The sequence below is a fragment of the Barbus barbus genome, assembly GCF_936440315.1.
Source record: "Barbus barbus genome assembly, chromosome: 46".
NCBI lineage: Eukaryota > Metazoa > Chordata > Actinopteri > Cypriniformes > Cyprinidae > Barbus > Barbus barbus.
In genome coordinates, this window is record NC_136724.1 from 19,368,705 (window position 1) to 19,389,535 (window position 20,831).

The following is a 20,831-nucleotide window of genomic DNA, read 5'->3' on the forward strand; positions in this document are numbered from 1 at the left end:
CCACATCAATGTGGCTCAGATTAGATTTTTTTGGGACATATCTTTTTTTTTTTTTTTTGATGACAGCAAAAACAAAATCCAATCTGGGCCATTATCATATGTGCAAACAAACTGGTTGTGCAGTGGCTCAGTGACTAAATGGCAAGGTGTTAGACCTTATTACAGTTTTTCTCAGTCGCTTTGGTACATTTCTCAGCTCTGAACTGAAATTCTCAAAACTACCTGTTCAATCTTCACATCATTGTGTCACTTGTGCACATCAAAAAAAGCAGTTTCTCATTTCTTTGAACAAGTTGCAAATGCTTTGGTACATCCATGCAAATGATTATGTACAATTCTCTGCTCGTATAAGTCATTAAATGCAAAATGGTTGATCTAGTTGTCATAAACTGTCAAGCATATTTTCTACACATCTCTATTTGACTTTTTGTAAATTTGCCATGAATTGTGCAAGTGAATCTTGACTCTCACTAATGAAGAGAATATAGATCAACCAATTCTCTGAAATAGCTCAAAGGTGCATTTCATGACCCTTCAATTGGAAAGCATATATAGACAGAGGACAACACAAAATTTACAAATTCTGACAATGGATGAACATCCAGAAAATGATCAGGGACAACAGCCAAGAGGAAGAAGAGGAGTAAGGATGCATGGAAGTGTACAGAGGCAAAACAGAGGAAGAGGAAGAAGAGGCCAAGGACAGAGGCGCATATCAGATGAAATAATGTTGTCAATCATGGCCTTATAATGGCTGAAGGGTGCAGCTAAAAATTGGGAGATAGGCCATATCCTCAATAATTCAAATATTTTGAAACAATCAATATCCCACATATAGTAATGTGTAAATTTGTACTTTTAAAAGGAAATATGGATGGATGGATGGATGGATGGATGGATGGATGGAACAGAATGATGGATGGATGGATGGATGATGGAACAAATAGAATGATAAGTAGAATGGTGGATATATAGATGGATAGAATGATTGAACGATGGATGGATGGAACAAATAGAAAAATATAATAGATGGATGGATGGATGGAACAAATAGAACGATAAGTAGAACAATAGATAAATAGATGGATAGAACGATGGATGGATGGATGGATGGATGGAACAAATAGAACAGTAGATGGTTGGAACAAATAGAACAATAGAATAGATAGATGGATGGATGGAACAGAATGATGGATGGATGGAACAAATAGAACAATAGAATAGATAGATGGATGGATGGATGGATGGATGGAACAGAATGATGGATGGAACAAATAGAACAAGTCGTGACGTATTGTCAAGTATGGTGACCCATACTCGAAATTGGTGCTCTGCGTTTAACCCATCCAAGTGCACACACACAGCAGTGAGTAGTGAACAAATGCACACACACACACACCGTGAACACACACCCGGGAGCAGTTGGGGGTTCGGTGCCTTGCTCAAGGGCACCTCAGTCGTGGTATTGAGGGTGGAGAGAGCGCTGGACATTCCCTCCCCCCACCTACAATCCCTGCCGGCCGGGGGCTCGAACTCGCAACCTTTCGATTACGAGTCCGACTCTCTAACCATTAGGCCACGACTTCCCCCTAACAATAGAATAGATAGATAGATAGATAGATAGATAGATAGATAGATAGATAGATGGATGGATAGATGGATAGATGGATAGATGGATGGATGGATGGAACATGATGGATGGAACAAATAGAACAATAGAATAGATAGATAGATAGATAGATAGATAGATAGATAGATAGATGGATGGATGGATGGATGGATGGATGGATGGATGGATGGATGGATGGATGGATGGATGGAGGGAGGGAGGGAGGGAGGGAGGGATGGATGGATGGATGGATGGATGGATGGATGGATGGATGGAGCAAATAGAATGATAAGTAGAATGGTGGATATATAAATTAATAGAATGATAGAACAATAGATGATGATAGAATGACGGATGGATGGACGATGGAACAAATAGAACGGTGGATGGATGGATGGATGGAACAAATATAACATTAAGTAGAATAATGGATATAAATGGATATATAGATGGATAGAATGAGGATGGATGGAAGAATGGATGGATAGAACAAACAGAACAATAGATGGGTGGAACAAATAGAACAATAGAATAGAATAGATCAGATTTGAACGCAAAATCAGATTTGAACACTTCTGATTTGCTGTGTGAACACCCATGGAAATATGTGTGACAAAACACAACATGTTTTGATCAAAGACTTTCAGAAGCATTTAATTATTGACTGTTGAGTCAGTTTAGTCAGAAAGACCTGGCAGCCTTGCTGTTTGCTGAATTTAATCACGCCAGTTTTCAAGCTGTGTGGGAGATGCACAGCTCGACTAACATGGGCTATTAGGCAACATGCATGTTGATATCCACATAAACAGAAAGTATAGCGACCTAGCTGACGGTCCAAATTATAATCAGTATAAGTCCAAAAATATGCACGCTTTTATCATAATGTTGAGCGTGGCTGTGTAATATTGATGATATGACCTTACTTAAATATCTTCCTGTTTAAGCCAAGATGTTGCTTTGTAATAAGACCAGCCAACTGCATGTTTTCACATAAATTGAGAAAATGGAAATATTGAATACAGGAAAATAAACAGCATTAATGAGCCTACACAACATATTTCTGAACTATTACATTATTTAAACAGTGACACAAGCTTATCAGAGCGAATTTAGCATCCGCTGAAGAGTAATAAACAGCCGGGCGTGATCACAAGGTCATATGTGATCAAATATTCACGTGCAAGTGTTGCAAATGAGACTATTGTGTTGGTTTGAAGGACAAGCTCACAGTTTCACCTCACTGATAAAGTCATCTGTGTGCAAGCAACAACACATATCAACACTGAGAGTTTTAATTAAAGGGATAGTTCACCCAAAAATAAAAATTCTGTCATTAATTACTCACCCTCGTGTCGTTTCAAACCCGTAAGACATATAAGATATTTTAGATTAAATCTGAGAGCTTTCTGACCCTCCATAGACGGCAACGCAACTGACACGTTCAAGGCCCAGAAGGGTAGTAAGGACATTGTGAAAATAGTCTATGTGACAACAGTGGTTGAACCTTAATGTTATGAAGCTAGGAGAATACTTTTGTGTGCAAAGAAAACAAAAATAATACTTTTTTCAACAATTTCTTCTCTTTCTTGTCTTCACTACACATTTACGAGATTACCACAATGAATGCACACGCATGTTACGTGACAGACTGACGGTTTTCTATTTTAACAATGTCCTTACTTCCTTTCTGGGCCTTAAATGTGTCAGTTGTGTTGCTGTCTATGCAGGGTCAGAAATTTCTTGGATTTCATCTAAAATATCTTTAATTTGTGTTCTGAAGATGAACAAAGTTCTTATGGGTTTGGAATAACATGAGGGTGAGTAATTAATGACAGAATTTTCATTTTTGGGTGAACTATCCCTTTTAGAAATGGACATGTTTATTTATTGTTATTATTTGAAGATAGAAAATTGTGCGATAGAAAATATGATGTTGCCAGAATGAGCACAGAGGGTCAATATGTCAGATTTAAGGTCTAAATTGACACAAATCAAAGTGACTGTTATGTTGCTAATCAGTTGTGGGTGGCATAAGGGGGCAGGACATTCTCATTCTAGAACATAATTAAATAATAAACAAATAAATAGTCCATATTTAAAATAACTAATTTCAAATAGTTTAATCAGAAAATTCTGATTTGAGCATACAATCAGAATTTATCAGTTTTGACTAACGGTGTAAAAGTGAATTTCGTCAGCGTTTATTATTACAAAAGCATAAAGATGGCCTCAAAGCTAACAAACACAGACTAAAAGCCACAAAACTTTAATTTTGTTTGCATGCGGTCATTGAAGTGGTGTACTGTTGCAAATTGTGTGTCTTTCCCTTTTTTATTACCCATGAAGCTCAGACAAGGGATTGTTGGAATGGTGGTGGGAAATAGAATTGGGTCCATTTTTCTAAATTTGATCCAATTTCCATGATTCTCAAGTCTCCCTTTTAGATGCTCATTCAGTGCCATACAGAGCCCAGACCTGGACACTGCTTCTGTAATATAATCATGTTTTCTCCCAATGTGGCCTACATAATATTGGCACAGCTGTAGCTCTAAGACGCCTTATGATTATGAAAATGGGATGAAACGGAGAACAGCAAGCTGTCTTGTGTCTCTTGCGGTCCATCACCTTCATGGCGGACACGCTGAGACCAGCACCAGCCACTAAACTCAGCCCGGTGCTTCCTGGTGTTTTTGTTCTCAGCCATTACCTTACCCTCCATGTTGCCTTTTATTGTCTTCATAAGCCATTTGCCTGTGGTGAAAAGCCCAGAGAGTAGAACAGCATGTGCGAATTTCACAGCTGATGAGTTTTGCGATGAGACGAACAAGTTGCCAGTGTCAGCTCACTCCCGGCCTTTTGAGGAGTAAACATTGAGCAGAGTGTTGATGAGCTTCTAGTGAGGTTAAAGAGTTAATAAACAGATCCATTCAGTAGTCCTGTGTGGTTCAAAGCAGGTTTTGATGGTTAGCAGGTAGCTTCTGCTGGAAGATGCTGTAACTACTCCATTCTGCATGCAAAAAGTTAGCAAGAAACATATAAATAGAAAAGGTTTTATTATATTAAATCTTCTGTTGTGTTCAGGTCAGTTTGACCTATACGTTCAGTTTTCAAACTGCTTGAAACACTGGTTTTGGGCAGGCTGTATGCATTTTAGGTTTGGGTCAAAATTGACCACTTCATAGTTTCCATGCAGTTTGACAAAAGTTAACTCTTTTAAAAAAAAGCAAAGAATAACAACAACAAAAATATGAAATACAAGTGAATTTAAGAAATGTAAGACTCAAAATCTACTCGAAACTGAAGACTCGTTTGCTGAATCATCCATGGAAAACTCAGTTTCACAGTCAAAAAAATCTGTCAAGGCACTTTTTGGTTATTAGATTTTTTTCAGTTTTGTGTCTGTGCAGATAATTCTGAATATTGAACATAAAAATATGTGAGTTAAATTGATCACTAACACCCTAGAAATATTAAATGATTAAATTTCTCGCAGATTTTTACTTTTTTTTTAGTCTCTGACAAACTTCAAGAGAGATTTTCTTTTTTTTACATGAATCTTTGTTTTTCATGGTGTCGATTTTTGGCAAATTGCATGGAAACCAATGTGGGCCAATTTGACCCACAACACAGAAGTTGTACCCAGTTTTTTAACACAACAGGAGGGTTAAAGCCTTTTACCAGGCCTGATTTGGTTTTGGAATGCTCTTAAAAGTGTGAAATAGACTTCACATACTGTTCTTCCAGCGCTGCATGTGCCAGTCGAGCAATTGCCATTTAGATGAATGGAAACAGATGGGAAACACAGTAGCAGCATGTCACATGTGAAGCAGACATGTCACCTACGGGAAATTAGATGTATCCAAAGCACGTAGGAGCGAAGCTCAGCAGAGAGACAGAAAGCCCAGCGAGTGGATCCAAACTACAGAGACGATAGGATGAGGCCAGTGACCCATCAAGACCTCACTAAACCCAGCAATCAAAAATGAACCAGGGCTGCAGAAGCTCTCATCACCGCTATCCAGAACCTCACAACACTAATTTCTGTCCACCAGATTCCACCATTTTTATCAGGATTTCAAAAATGACTCTCTTTCAATTCATGAGTTGGAATTTGAATTGAATTGGTCACATGAAGCACAGGATTTGAGTTTGAATGTCAGGAAGAGGAATTTACAGAACAGTCACACATTTTTTTCAATGAAAATATTAATAAATGATATCCATTTGGACTAATTTAGTCCTTGAAATTTAGATTACAACTGATTATTGGTAATTCTCTAAACTGTGAGTCCAATAATTTTGAAAAAAAAAAACATGAAAAAACATCAAATTTTGCCATACACATTAAAGTTATTTGATTAATTTATAAAAGGAATACATATTTGAATTTAATTGGTCACACGATGCACAAAATTTCAGTTTGAATGATAGAAAGAGGAATTTACAGGGCAGTCACAGACATATTTTCTACAAAAGGTTAATTTATTCATGTATATATATATATATATATGTGTGTGTGTGTGTGTGTGTGTGTGTGTGCATGTTAATGTGGTTTATGAGGACACAAATTTGTATAATGACATGGGTATGACAGAGGTATTACAATATGAAGGTGGTTTATGAGGACACTGCCTATGTCCCCGTAATTCAAAAGGCTTAAAAAACATACTAAATGTTGTTTTTTTGAAAATCTAAAAATGCAGAAATGCAGGAAAGAATTATTTCCCATCAGAATGCAATGCAGAGCGTTTCTCTGGTTGAGGTCACATTATTTACACACGTTTACACAGTATTAGCATAGAAGCTTAGAGGCATAAAGCATGTTTTGTCTCAAATGACACCATTCATGGCGTCTGGGCTTTTCAGCGTTTCTCAGCTTTAAATTCTGAGATAGATAGACAAATAAATGTGCTTTATTGATCTCTGGAAATTCAGGAAAATTGTGTGCAGCATATTGGGTCTGTGGAGTTTAACGTTTGCACTTTCACCTATGGAGCACTGCTGCCAAGAGCGGAGTGGTGTTAAAAGTCAAAGGTCAATTATTGTTTCCGTGGGTTAGACACACAAGAAAACACAAAGGCAGTGAGGGGAAATAAGTAATATCTCATTGTGTGCAAAGTAAGAAAATTAAAGCTCTTCAAAACTGGGTTGAGTAGAGTTAAAGTTAACAATATTTGATTTTGCTTCACAAGCTAAACCTTCATTATTTTTTTGCGTTTTGTGTCTTTAATATTTAGGCACATCTAAATACTGCTTCTAATAAAAATAAACGGTTATACTATATTTTAAGGTGTCCTTGTTACAGTGTAATTATACATTTAAGTACTGAGTTAATAAATTAACTACATGTATTTACTATATGGTTAGGGTTAGGATTAGGGTTTGGCTTAGTGTTACTTGTATGTAATTATGCATAATTTATTGTTACTATAATAGTAAGTACATGTAACATGCGTAACAAGACACCTTTAAATAAAGTGTTACAAAATAAACTCTTTAATAGTCAACATGTTTCTATTAAATAAGATATATCAAGTCCAAAAATGACTTCAGAAGGTTTTGTAGCTCTTTTCATCCTTACGACTTGAAGTCTTTTTCATTTCCTGCCACAAAACAAACAACCACTGCTCAACATCTTATCATGCATTTACATGCCAGCTTTATTGTCGTGGAGTGCTCCTTTCCTTTGATGGTGTAATGGCTGCAGACAGAGTCTGAGGTAATTTGACATCGCTGGTTTCCCTAGACTTTCTTTCCTTCAAGAACGTTCTGTTGTGACAGCAATATAATTTCACCACAAGGTAAGCAATCAAGTCTGCATTTTAAATCAACAGTTCCTCTTTAGCCTGAGTGACAAAGCCATTAAACGTTTAGAGTGATCAGCCCATATGGTCAATGTGCCCCTAAAATTGTAATGACTCCCATTCAACAGGGATATTTGATCTAAAGCGACTTAAACTGCATGGATAGTCCTGCTGGTGCATCCAGGGGTCAAATGTCTTGCTAATGGACACAATGATAAAACTAAATCATTCAGCTAAAGCTAGCATCCGGATCATTTTCTTCAAAATATTTTTTATTGCAAGTTCATAATCTTCACCCCAGAGGATGGTTTTATTGCTTAGAAGCTACTCACTATTGGATTTCTTTGTTATTTTTTTTAAAGGCATAGTTCACCGAAAAATTTTGTCATTAATTACTCACCCTCATGTCGTTCCAAACCTGTAAGACCTTCATTCATCTTTGGAACACAAATTTAGATATTTTTGATGAATTCCAAGAGCTCTCTGACCCTGCATAGACAGCAAGGATCCTAACATGATCAAGGCTCGGACATCGTTAAAATAATCCATCTGCCTTCAGTGGTTCAGCCGTAATTTTGTGAAGCTAAGAGAATACTTTTTGTGGGCAAAGAAAACAAAAATAACGACTTTATTCAATAATTCGTCTCCTCCGTGTCACGCTATAGCACCATTTTGGACAGTATCACATTTGTAAACAACGTATGTATACGGATATGTTGTTCAGATCAAAGTGTAAACAATTTAAACAACGTATCCATGTACATACATTGTTTACGTATGTGATACTCTCCAAAAGGGCGCTAATAGGGTCACGCGGAGGAGTTTGTATTAAATAACTGAAGTCATAGAGAGCTCTCGGAATTCATCAAAAATATCTTAATTTGTGTTCCGAAGATTAACGAAGGTCTTACAGGTTTGGAACGACACGAGGGTGAGTAATTAATGACAGAATTCTCATTTTTTTGGAGAACTATCCCTTTAAGTATCAACATCATAGTAAGGCTGGGGTCAACTATAAATCTTAATTTGAATAATATACATTCTTAAAATTCCAATTTTTCACATGGCCTCACAGCAAAAAAGATATTAACAGATAAAGATAAATCATATTTTACCTGAGTTTACAGTCCAAATGAATTGTCTTGAGACAAAAAATCACAAAAATAAAGGCAAGAAAACATATCTTTCTATTGAGTTGACCTCACAGGCTGCACGCAATAACATACAACAACACACTGAGACGACATACAATGTTGTCTGATTCACAAACAAATTACTCTTATAAGATGTTTTTTTCTCAGTGAATCAAAAACATTTAGTGCAACCAGCAATATTTGATTCACAAACAAACAACTCTGATGCATCGGCAAAATGGGTATTGTAACCAAAATGAATTAGAATCAAACTGAATCGGAACTGAAGCGAATTGAGAAATGTAAATACCCAAACATGTAGAGAAGACACTTCAGACATTTCCTCAGACAAAAGTCTCATTTTGAACACCATTTAATCTCATTTAGAAGACAAAAGTAGCAGTATATCATTATATATGCTATATTTCTTTAGAAATGAGGTAAGCCTAATAGGGATGAGCACAAACGATGAGATTTGATGGCATAATGTGCATTAAAAGGACGTGACTGTTGTCTTTATACAGCTCAAATATCATCTGAGGACCACTGTGCAGTTGAATTCTCCACAGGCAATTTAAGTGACTCATAAGCCATTACAATAAGGAATAGAGTTAGAGAAAATAAAAATGTCCTCTTGATTAATGTGCTGAAAAAGATCAACATCTTTGAATCAGTTTCCTTTCAATATTTAGTTTTTACTCTCCAAATAATGAGCACTAGGCCTTGTCCTTTTCAAACACTGAGGTAGAGGAGTGGAAAAGACAAACTTCTGACACTCTTCAGTGGCAGCGGTGTGCAGTGAATGTACTGTGATTATGTTTATACACTGCAGTGCTTCTTCCTTCACACGACAGACTGCTGGAACCAGAAGTCAGTGCTGTGTTTCACAATTCTGTCCGGCTCCACAGAAGCCCGTGATTAATCAAACATCCATCTCGGCTTGGAAGAGCCGAGACACTTTAATCATTTCACATACTTGTGTGTTTAGCTGTAATAATTTGACTCTATCATGCTAGGACAGTTCCTGCAGTGATTTATGGGCGGCTCTCGACTGCCAGTAGACACACAGGAATAAAGCTTTCCCTCTCTCTCTCTCTCTCTCACACTGTATTTTCTCACGGCTCATCATTTTTATTCCATCAACAGGAAAATAAACACTGTGTCCGAATATGTGCACACTAGCATGCAAAAACCAATATGTTCAAATGAATCAGCTGATGACTTCTGAAGTGTGCAACCAGTGGGAATGTATCGGCCTTCATCGAATGACCTACAATAGAAATGATTGAGAAGAGTCTGTGTTTTTGATGACAGATGAAATAAAACAAATAAATGGATAATTACGCAACTCTCAGAAATGCCACCCATGTTTGAACCGAAGTCCATTCCTCTGCTGAACTGGAAGGCTCTTTTGTTTATAACAGGATGGTTCTTTATTTGACGTGATTAGAAAAGATTCATTTCTGTGCTCATATGCTGTGTTGTTCTTTGATTAATGAAGCTTGAAACCCAAAGGGGTTGAAAAATGTGAGACGCAACTGGCTGACAGTTCCACCTGAGTTCTCACTTTTACGACATGCTCGCACATTATTAGACAGTAGGATGCTTAGCATTGTCATCACATTCATGCATTTAATGTCATTCTAATCATTTGTATTTGTTAAGTGTCCTGCTTCTCCATTGCTCTCAACTAGGCTTTTCATTAAAGGAAAAATCTAATATTTAACAAATATGTATAATTGATGTTTTTAAAATAAAATATATATTTATTAAATGACAAATAAAAGCATTGAACAACAATTATTCAATTAGTAACATGAGCAAGTAACATGGTTTGAAATAAAAAAAATATATATAATATAATAATAAAATATAAAAAAATAAAAAATAAAGAAATCCTTTCCATTAAAATAAAATAAAATATCCTTTTTATTAAAATAAAGTAAAATACCTTTAACATTACATTAAAATAAAACATTCTTTCCATTAAATAAATAAAATAATAACATCAAATAAAATGTCATTTTTATGAAAATAAAACAAAACATCCTTTCCATTGAAATAAAATAAAATAATAATAACATAAAATGAAATAAAAATATTTTTTTATATTTGTATAATAAATAAAATGTAATGCTTTTAAAAGAATAAACTGAATAAAAAAAATTAAATAATAAACTAAAATTAAATAAAATTAAATTAAACAGAAATGGTTCCCTACCATTTGTAGTGGCTGGTTTTGGTGTTTTTTTAATCTACAAATGAATGTGGAGGTGCATGTGTATGAAACCTTAAAATCAAATTCACTCTGACAAGTCTTTGCAAATCCCTGCTGCAGTCTGACACAATTATCCCGAAATAGCGCCAACAAGATAATGGCAGCGGCCGTTCGGGCCTCAGGAGTGGGAATGTGATTAAACAGAGGTTGTTCTCGTTGTTGCTTAGGGGGTTGAATATACTGCCTGCCGAACAAACAAATGCTTAGTTTAACTGAGTGGCCTTTAACAGAAGAGCTTCCTGGTTTACGATTTGGCTGTTGGAAATGTCACGGTAAAACTGTGGTGTCTGCTCTTGTTTATCTGACCATCTTGAGATGCTCAGCACTGAAGCAGGTTTGCTGGTCCTCTGCTTTACGGGCTAGTTATGGGTTGGCCTTTCCGTTCCTGCAATTTCTCGCACGCTGACTTTTAAAAGCACATGACGGATAGCTTTGTTGTCGCTGCTCCCAAAATAAGCCGGAAAACGTATCGCTAAAAAGTTTTCTGTATTAAGCAAATAGGCTGCTAAAGCATAAAATGTATTGCAGGGCCTCCGCAGACCTCCCAGTGAACCCGAGCCCTGCTGCTATAGATTTAAATTATGCCTCACATCAACGTGAAGCGGCTTCTCTCTCCGCTGCATCTGTCTGAGAGCGGTCTGGAAACAACAGCAGATCAGGCTGCAGACAAGACGGTCGGGACAGCTTGATCCAAATGTTGTTTTGAAGTTGTTAACCTTTTAAGGGGCCTTCTATATTTCAGATTCAATGAGACTAAGTCTGTATGTGCACCACACTGCGGGACATTAAGGAGAGCAGAAAGCCTGTTTTATGGGGTATTACCAGCGTAATAGTTCATCTGTCAACTTTTAGAGAGCAGCATGCACTTCTTTTTTTTAATGCGTAGATGCAGATTGCTACCAAAATGACAGAAGTTCAACAACATGACTGGTAGAATGTAAAGTCACTGAACATTAAATCAAATGGTCTATTTTAAATGTATGCAGAATATAAAACATGATGTTGTGCCCTTAACATAAACATTGTTCTATAATAGTTCGTTTAACCCTTCAGAGTCAAAATGAAATGACATTCACAATGCATTTCATTTCCATAATGCGACGAATTTCAGAGTAAAACAGAACATTATGTGGGAAATTTTTTCATTTTTTAGCATTTAATTGGACTCAATCTCTAATCACTGGAAAATATGTTTACAGAGTAAAGTATAGTAAAATAAAATAACATAAAATAAAAAATATAGTTGTGACTCGAGTGCTATTAAATTAAAACTAAAACTATATAAAAAAAATCTGTACTTAGAATAAAATAAACGGTCACTGAAAATAAAAAAGAAAGTAAAACATAAAAACAACAATTTCTCATTTTCATTTAATTTGATATACTAAAAAACTAACTAAACCTGAAATATAATGTTATTTTATTATATATTATTATTTGTATTTTATATATAAACTAATACAAATGACAAAAACACAATAAAAATACTTAAACATTTACTAAAATGAACATGTAAAATATAAAAATAAACATCAATTCAAAATAGTAATACATTTTTAGTATTTCAATTATACTAAAATAGCATTGGTCGTGACATAAAAGGTTAAAACAATTAATAAAATCACATTTCAATATAATGTCATGTCAATATAAAGTCAATTATTATTATTATTATTTATTCTAAAATGGAAAAATGCTTGCACAGTCTTGGCTAAATAAGAAGAAAGGAAAATCTATTTTAGAGGCAACATTTATTTATAGCATTTTAATAAAATATTATAATATAGGAAAAATTTGTTTAATTGGGAAAGTGTGCACAGAAGAATAGCAGCATTTATCATAATGTTATAAAATAAGGTTGTCATTTGAAGACTTAAGTGATGCAAATGATGCAACACTACAACCACAACAAATCGAAGATGAGCCGCCTTTGAGGGCATCATCTCAAGGGTACGACAGCATCTGTGTGATTTATATGCACGAGGTGAGGAACAACAGGAAATGGGTGCTGTCCATCTCATTTGATGCCCATTGATTGACCAGAGAGGGCAAAATCACTTTCTCTGTGAATATGACCTGAAAAACGAATATAAGTGCTTCAAATAAGTGCTCATTATAGCAGCACTCCTCTGTTAGCTATAATCAGCTGCTACACAGTAAAAAAAAAGAAAATGTTTTGCAAAATGTTACACATAAAATAAGGAGCTTGTTTCAAGCATTCACAATCAAAAAAAAAAAAAAAAAGGCTCAATCATCAGCATAAATGGGGCCATTTCTCAGCCTGCATGTGTTAGTGGGAGTCAACTGGCCCTCAGTCTACAGCAACTCAATATTCAGACTAAACTGTGCTTTATTCAGTGATTTAAATGTTTCACTTTCTCTCTTAAAGGGATAGTTCACTCAAAAATGAAAATTCTGTCAACATTTACTCACACACGTTGTTCCACACCTGAATTACTTTTTTTTCTTCTGTATATATATATATATAATTCTAATAGATATATTTGTATAATATATATTTATGATTTATATAGTTATATAAAATATTTTTTTTTTTATTAAATTCTACAAAAGGCACAGAATACTTTAAAAATTTTAGAACATTTAATTATGCATGTAAATTATGCAGGTAAATGACCAGTCTTTGGAAAGCCGAAAGAAAAAAAATTGTTATATAATCAAATGTGGTAATTAAGTTAATAAAATATGTTTAATATTTGAAGTTAACATGGTAACTTTAACAGCTTAATTTTCTCAAATTTTACTGCAGACACCAAAACACCCCTTTGTGGCCTGTCCTGGGACACTAATCTGAAAACCCCTTATATGGACTATCTTTATAGTGCTTTTCACCACAAGCATCCATCCTTAGCTTAAAAACTCTCCTAAATATGTATTTTTACATTCCACAGAAGAAGAAAAGTCATACAGGTTTAGAACAATCTCTTTTTTTTTTTTTTTTTTCATGAACTATTCCTTTGATTTGTTTCAAGTGAAGCGCACTGTCTTTATTTTTACCCATGTATTCTTTGTAAATCTCCACTACTAAACAGCCAAAGCAGTAATTTTTCCACAGAATTTTTCTGGCTATTTAGATGTTTGGGGCTCTGTGGGAATGGAGGTTGCTTTGTGCGCTTTCTCTTTCTCTCTCTCTCAGCGGCCCAGCTGTTATCTCACAACCATGGGGATGGAAGAAATGTTTTCTCCCTCTCTCCTTCTCTCTCTCTCTGCGCCTCTGGCAACAGTAAACTCACCTTCTCTTCATGAAATGCTGCTTCTGTGTTTGAGAGGCTGTGGAATTGCTCAGGGGAGCAGCACAGGACTGCAGCACTGCCACCACGACTTTACAGCCCCATTTTTCACCCGCACAGAAATAAATGAAGAATCAGAACATTGTGCATGTTATAAAAATGAAAGGAATGGAAAAAGATTTTCAAGTCATTCACACTCTAAAGCAGAGAGACAGAGAGCGAACGAGTGCCAGGGTGAAACTGTTCTCCAGGTGAGTAGTGAAAACAAAATATTTGTTTAGAACTGTTCTAGACAAGTTTCACTATCAGTGCTTGATCTGTGCATATTTCTCTCCTGATTCAGAATAGATGCCTTTTTTCACTGGAGAAAGCAATATTTTGGTTAGAGGACTTGATGGACTAGAGACATGTGGCTTACCTGTGGATTATTGTGATGTTTTTATCAACTGTTTGGACTCTCATTCTGACGGCACCCATACACTGCAGAGGATCCATTGGTGAGCAAGTGAAGTAATGCTACATTTCTCAAAATCTTTTCCGATAAAAAAGTTCTACATCTTGGATGGCCTGAGGGTGAGTACATTTTCAGAAAATGTTCATTTTGGGGTGAACTATTCCTTTAAATACTTTTCTCCTTTTTGTATTTTCTGTTCATCATTTTGTTTTGTTTTTTGTCATTTAGAAACCACAAGTCTGGTGGGCTACACCAAATCTACAGCAGGTCAGAGGGGGAGATTTACATTTTAAACCACTCAGTAAAAATCCAACATCCAAAATGGAGAGAAAATGACAAATGAAAGGAAACCGACTCCATGATTTAATAATGGAATGGACTTTACACCACTGATTTGCCATGACAACCAGGGCACGTTTTGTTTTCAGTTTGCTTTGTAAGTGAATCACTAATCAATATTCTGCTTCTTGATATTGTGATACATGTAAATACATTTGTATATGCATCAGTTCGCTGACTGAAATCACTCTATTACCAAATTTAAGCATAATACTGTATAATTGACACATAATGCCGTGGACCTGCGGGGGCGTCCCGTGCGCCAGTGCTGAGGTCCTCGAGTTTGGATGAGAAGCCGAGAACTTCCCACTACAGGGCAAGAATTATGAAACCCCTCACTCAATTTACCAAGGAAACTGAGATAAGATGTGTTTGTCTTTGGGCCAAAACACAGCTGGCATCTTAAAATGCCTGCCTAGCCAAACTCAGTTTTAAAAATGCAAAACAAATACTTTTTTTCCCAAGACATTTCCATGCTGGACGGATGCAGCCATAACCCTGAGGCTTCTGTTTATTTTAATAAAACTTTATAAAAGTTATTTGATTCCAGTAAGAACAAATTCTTGTGTGGTGCATGATGAATCTCACCAAGAATACGTTTGCATTATTTCACCCAATTTCAGAATAAAAAAGAAAGAAAATGAAAGCAATTTTTAGGACTTGTCTGGGATATTTCATAAATGATTTTTCAGAAAATAAACATAAAAATATTTCAAACCAGTTTTAGGAATTTAAGGCCATTATTTCCATGACAATTAAGTATATTTTGTGCTTTTGTGTCCTAACAGAAAAAGTCCTAACAGTCCATACATTTTTTTAATTTTCATTATTGTGGGTGAAATGTGCCTTGGGCATGTTTTCATAATACCTACCCAATTGGTTCTCCTGTCTGGTTTTGTAGCTTCCCTCTGTGGCTCATGGCCATAGAAACCAGTAGCAGCACAGACATATGACATCACAATGGATCAGCGGGCAGCACGAGGCCACCAATCAACATGAGACCTGGGCCAAGAGACAGAGCACTCTGGGAAAGGAGAAGGAGAGGTGAGAGATGCAGGTTAGTTGGTTCTTGTGTGAGCGTGTGCGAGTGCACGTGGTGTTTCTGGCTCCCTTGTGTGGGTTGAATCAGCTGCAAAGGCCTGTCATGAATTCTGTTTTTCTCCTACTGTCTGTCTGTTGTAACACACTCCACACCCTTTAGCCTCATGGTCTGACCAAGTTAAAAACTTGTTTATTCCTTTTGTAAGGAACCAGGTTTTAGTTAGTCAACATGAAGGTCACTTGGATGAGATCTCCCATCTTAAAAGGTTCACAAGTTAACTTGGCGAGGTAAGATGGCACATTTAGGAGCTTCAGTGTGTATCATAGTGCATCAGCACGTTACAACACAACCAGTACACCAGTAAAAATATTTGATATGATATAAATTTGTGATCTTGAGTTTATACGTGTTTTGCGTTAATTGAGGTTCCTTATATATATAACCTGGACCACAAAACCAGTCTTAAGTAGCATGGGTATATTTGTAGCAATAGCCAACAATACATTGTATGGGTCATTGATTTTTCTTTTATGCCAAAAATCATTAGGATATTAAGAAAAGAAACATTGTGATATTGCTCTCACTGCTCGTTTAATATCGCTTATCATATAATATAATTATGAGACAAAAACTAGGGGCATTTTTTGCCCCAATATCTTCACTCGACTATACATACGTATATATATATATATATATATATATATATATATATATATATATATATTGATGATGATGATGATGATGATAAAAATATTTTTATAAATTATATTTATTCATATTTTAGTTAAATATTTTCTCCTTTTCTAAACATGTCAATATATTATGTCAATTATTCATGTATATGACTGTACAGAGTGTGACAAAAATGTAAACTCATGAATATATATTCATTTTATGATCGCTGTAGTTGATGTATTTCCATGGCTTGATGGACAATAACGCAAACTAGGGTGGATCACCTGACAATATCCAAAACCGACCGCACGCATATTACAAACATTAATTTTTACATTTTCAATACTCTTTCAATGAAATATCGGCCACTATATTTATAATCCAATATTCAAAATCTAACCAATTTACCTGAAAAATCAATGATACATTGGATAGAGGATTACAACAGGGCTTTTTAATGTTGACAAAGAGTGTTACTCTTCAAATAAAGGGAGGGAGTGTGAGGAAAGGGTAGGAAAAAAAAGGGAAAAACACATATAGAGAATCAGTGTCATTGACCTTAAATCACTCTCTGGTGTCTCCAGGGAAAGGCCTTTATAAACTAATGGATGAATTGCCTCATTTTTTCACCACGGCACAATTAAGTTGCCTGAAGCGCAGCGTGGCTTTTCCAGCAAGAGCCCCTTTATAGCTCTGAATATGAGGGAGACTTGATTTATTCAGCAGAAAATGTGTGGAATATGAAACGCTTTAGTTGCCGACAGAAAAGGAATAAATATTAATTGTCTCTCATTAAAACGGCGACGTGAGAGATTGTTGTCGTGGAGGTGACAGTAATATTTATCATGAACATAAAGATATGATTACGGTCATGCTAACTGACGTAGCCGTGACTGATGGCTTAAAAGCGCTGAATGCTTCGAGTTCAGATTGTTCTGAAGAACCAAAACCTTTTTTCTGTCTGTCAGTGACAATTCTCAATGCGTTTTGTATTACATATTAACAGTGGAATTAACACAACACACATTAGCGCTCGTGCTAACCCATATATTTATTAGCTGTACCTGCATGTGTGTACCTGATTAATAAAAAAGAACAGCTTAAACCAGTCTCAGCTATTGTACTGAACTGCTGAACATTTCAGACCGGTCTAGTCTACCAGTTTTAGATGGGTTTTGGGCACAGACCAGCATCTAAAGTTATATATACATACACCGGTATTGGCGATATTTCAAAATGAATAGTAACATATGATAATATGACACATTATAATGCAGCGCCATTATGGAGCAGCAAACTCTCACATGTAATTTGTTTCATTCATACTCAACACCGGAGGGCGCCCTTGCACAAAAATGTCCACCAGTGTGATTCATAGGAGTAATAAAACATATGACTTTCCAGGAAATCCCCTATATGGATAAAGGCATCCCGCTGTCACTGCATGTAGCTGAATGAAATGCAGAAGAAATGTTTTGTACAATCAAACATGGTGAGAAACAGCACGCGATTACAACAGTATATGGTTTATCTGTGTTCTTCAAGCCATCTCAGGTATTTTCATATGGATTATGTATATTTATATTGCAGTGCTAATCGACATAGCCTTTATGCAATTTGGAGTAAAAATATGTAGTTATTCTCAGAAATTGTCTTAGCATTTTAGTCTGTTTAGTGCAATTGTGCCTTTTGTATGCAATGTTGTGATTCATTGGTCAAGTATATAAAGATTATTTATTTATTTAATTTTCATTATTTTTATATATATATATATATATATATATATATATAATCTCACAAATGATATCAAACACCCTAATATCACTTAATTAGACTTATTTTCTATTTAGATTTACAGAACTACCACAGGCTCTGCACCCTCCTACTTCCACTCACTATTACGAACCTACATCCCCTCCAGAAGTTTGAGATCTGCTAGTGAGCGACGCCTTGTGGTACCATCACAGAGAGGCTCAAAATCACCATTCCTGGCTGGTGGAATAATCTTCCCACCCCTATCCGGAACGCCGGATCCCTGGCCACCTTCAAGCAACAACTGAAAACTCATCTCTTTCGGCAGTACTTGACTTCATCCTCAACTCAAAAAAAAAAAAAAAAAAAAAAACTTTCCCTCTATCTTTCTCTCCACCTACTAGCTTGTACTTATTTGAACAATGACTGAGACTTGGTGTTACGAGCACTTCCTCTGTCTGATTGCCTCTTCAAGATTAATCGCTTTTTGTATTCCCCAATTGTAAGTCGCTTTGGATAAAAGCGTCTGCCAAATGACTAAATGTAAATGTAAATGTAGATTTACTTTTTAGGCTTGATGTTCTAACAGGATCTGGCAACACTGAGGCTAGTTCTCTGACAATGAATATCAAAAGGTAGGCCTATATGCAACAAAAGCCCCAAACGTCTAACACTTATGGTCAACGTCATATAACAAAATATACGTAGAAAATCAGACAGCAAACAGCTCCCTCACTTCACCTGCCTCAACCACACACCAGACCAGATCAAACAAAAACCCACTTATTGAAAATAAAACCAAACAAAGCAAATTCATTTCATTAATGCTACAACATCTAGACTGAAACGAATCGTGACGGATGATTTAGTAATGAAAAAGAAACCAAAAAGCCCCTCTATGATTGACACGATCCTTATTTGTGCATGTAAAAACCACCCAATTCCAATACATACAGATAAGGAAAGAAACAGACAATTATGGAAAGCCACTGTGGCGTGAACGCCGATTTAATATTCACTTCAACTAACAACTTCCGCCTATGAGGAATGGCTATTTGCACAAGCATCATTAAGACGGAGGTCAGGCGACGCTGTTCGTTCCTCCACAACATAACTAGTAACACATAACGCAGCTCTGAAAATACTTAATGAACCATAAATAGTGATCTAAAGAAGCTTCCACGTGACTCTGCAATGCGTCTGTGGGCTGTTTGCATCTTGCCAAGGGTCAGCTCTCTATTCTCACCCCGAAATCTGGTGATCTATAGCCTTTTTTTCTTCTTTTGCTTTCTCTTCATCTTCCTTTTCGCCTCTTCTGATTGTTTGTTTGTTTATTTGCTTTCTCTTTTCTACTTCCCACTATATTCTCTCTCTCTCCTGTCTGCTTGCTTGCTTTCGCTTTTAAAATAATAGAAATATGACGTCTAAAAGGCATGAAGCTGCCCGCTTTCACATTTTAGCCTGATTCCGCCAATTGTTTAATGTAAAAAAATGCATTTTTCCACGAACGAATCCCTGGGAGATGCATCAGCGAATAGAACCCCAAGGCCACATCGGAAGCCGGCAGCATTAACTGATGGTCTTATTAGCGTTTACAGCCCTCTCTCGTTCTCAGAAGTGCCATGACAACATGTGTACGTCCTAATGGGCATCTGTATCTTTCTATGATTGCTCCCAGTGACTGCCAATCAGCTGAAACGCAGCAAGAGCCTTAATAAGTACAGCGGGCTATTTACCGAGCACCGGGAGCAGAGTGACGGATGGGTCATAAATGTGTACCTTTTGGACCCATCATATGGAGATTTCATTTGATCGCACGAGGGCTGCCTTTATTTGCTCTCCCAAGAGCTACAGGGCACCAGTGTCAGGCCGGAGATGAGATCCACGGAAAGGTTCGGATGGAGACAGAGCGTGTTTGAAGGCTTCATGTTTGTGTGTTCTCTAAAAGGGGGAGAAAAGCGAAATGCCACCTTGTGTGCGTTCGTCGCGCCTTGAGCGAATCTCCTCTGGGCCTGTCATAGAGTTCCTCCGGCAGAACAACCAGTTGGTCCTGTGAGCTGCACTATTGATTTGAAAATTACTGGCCTGCATAGTCACACCATCTGTTCTGTTTACTGCAAATGCCAAGCAACATTTCCACAGCGGGGAGGAGAGGCTCTCGTTCTTTATGTGTCTTATGAGCGAGCTTGACTGTTCGCGGTGAAAAGTCGACAAACAAGCCAAGTGGACAAAGCAAACACGCATATATTGAGTGGGTTTGGGGCTGTTTGCTTTTATATTAAAGATCTGTGATGCCAATCTTAAAGAAATGCTTGGGCTTGATGCTCAAGGTCTTGATCTACATCATGGGTTCGATTCCCAAAGAATGTATTCACTGATAAGCTGCTTTGATCAAATGCATTTTGATTATTTGTGCATAATGTTTTTTAGAAGGTGCTTTTAGAACATTCTTTGAGTGTTCAGACACAACCACCATGTTTTTGTACATAAAACA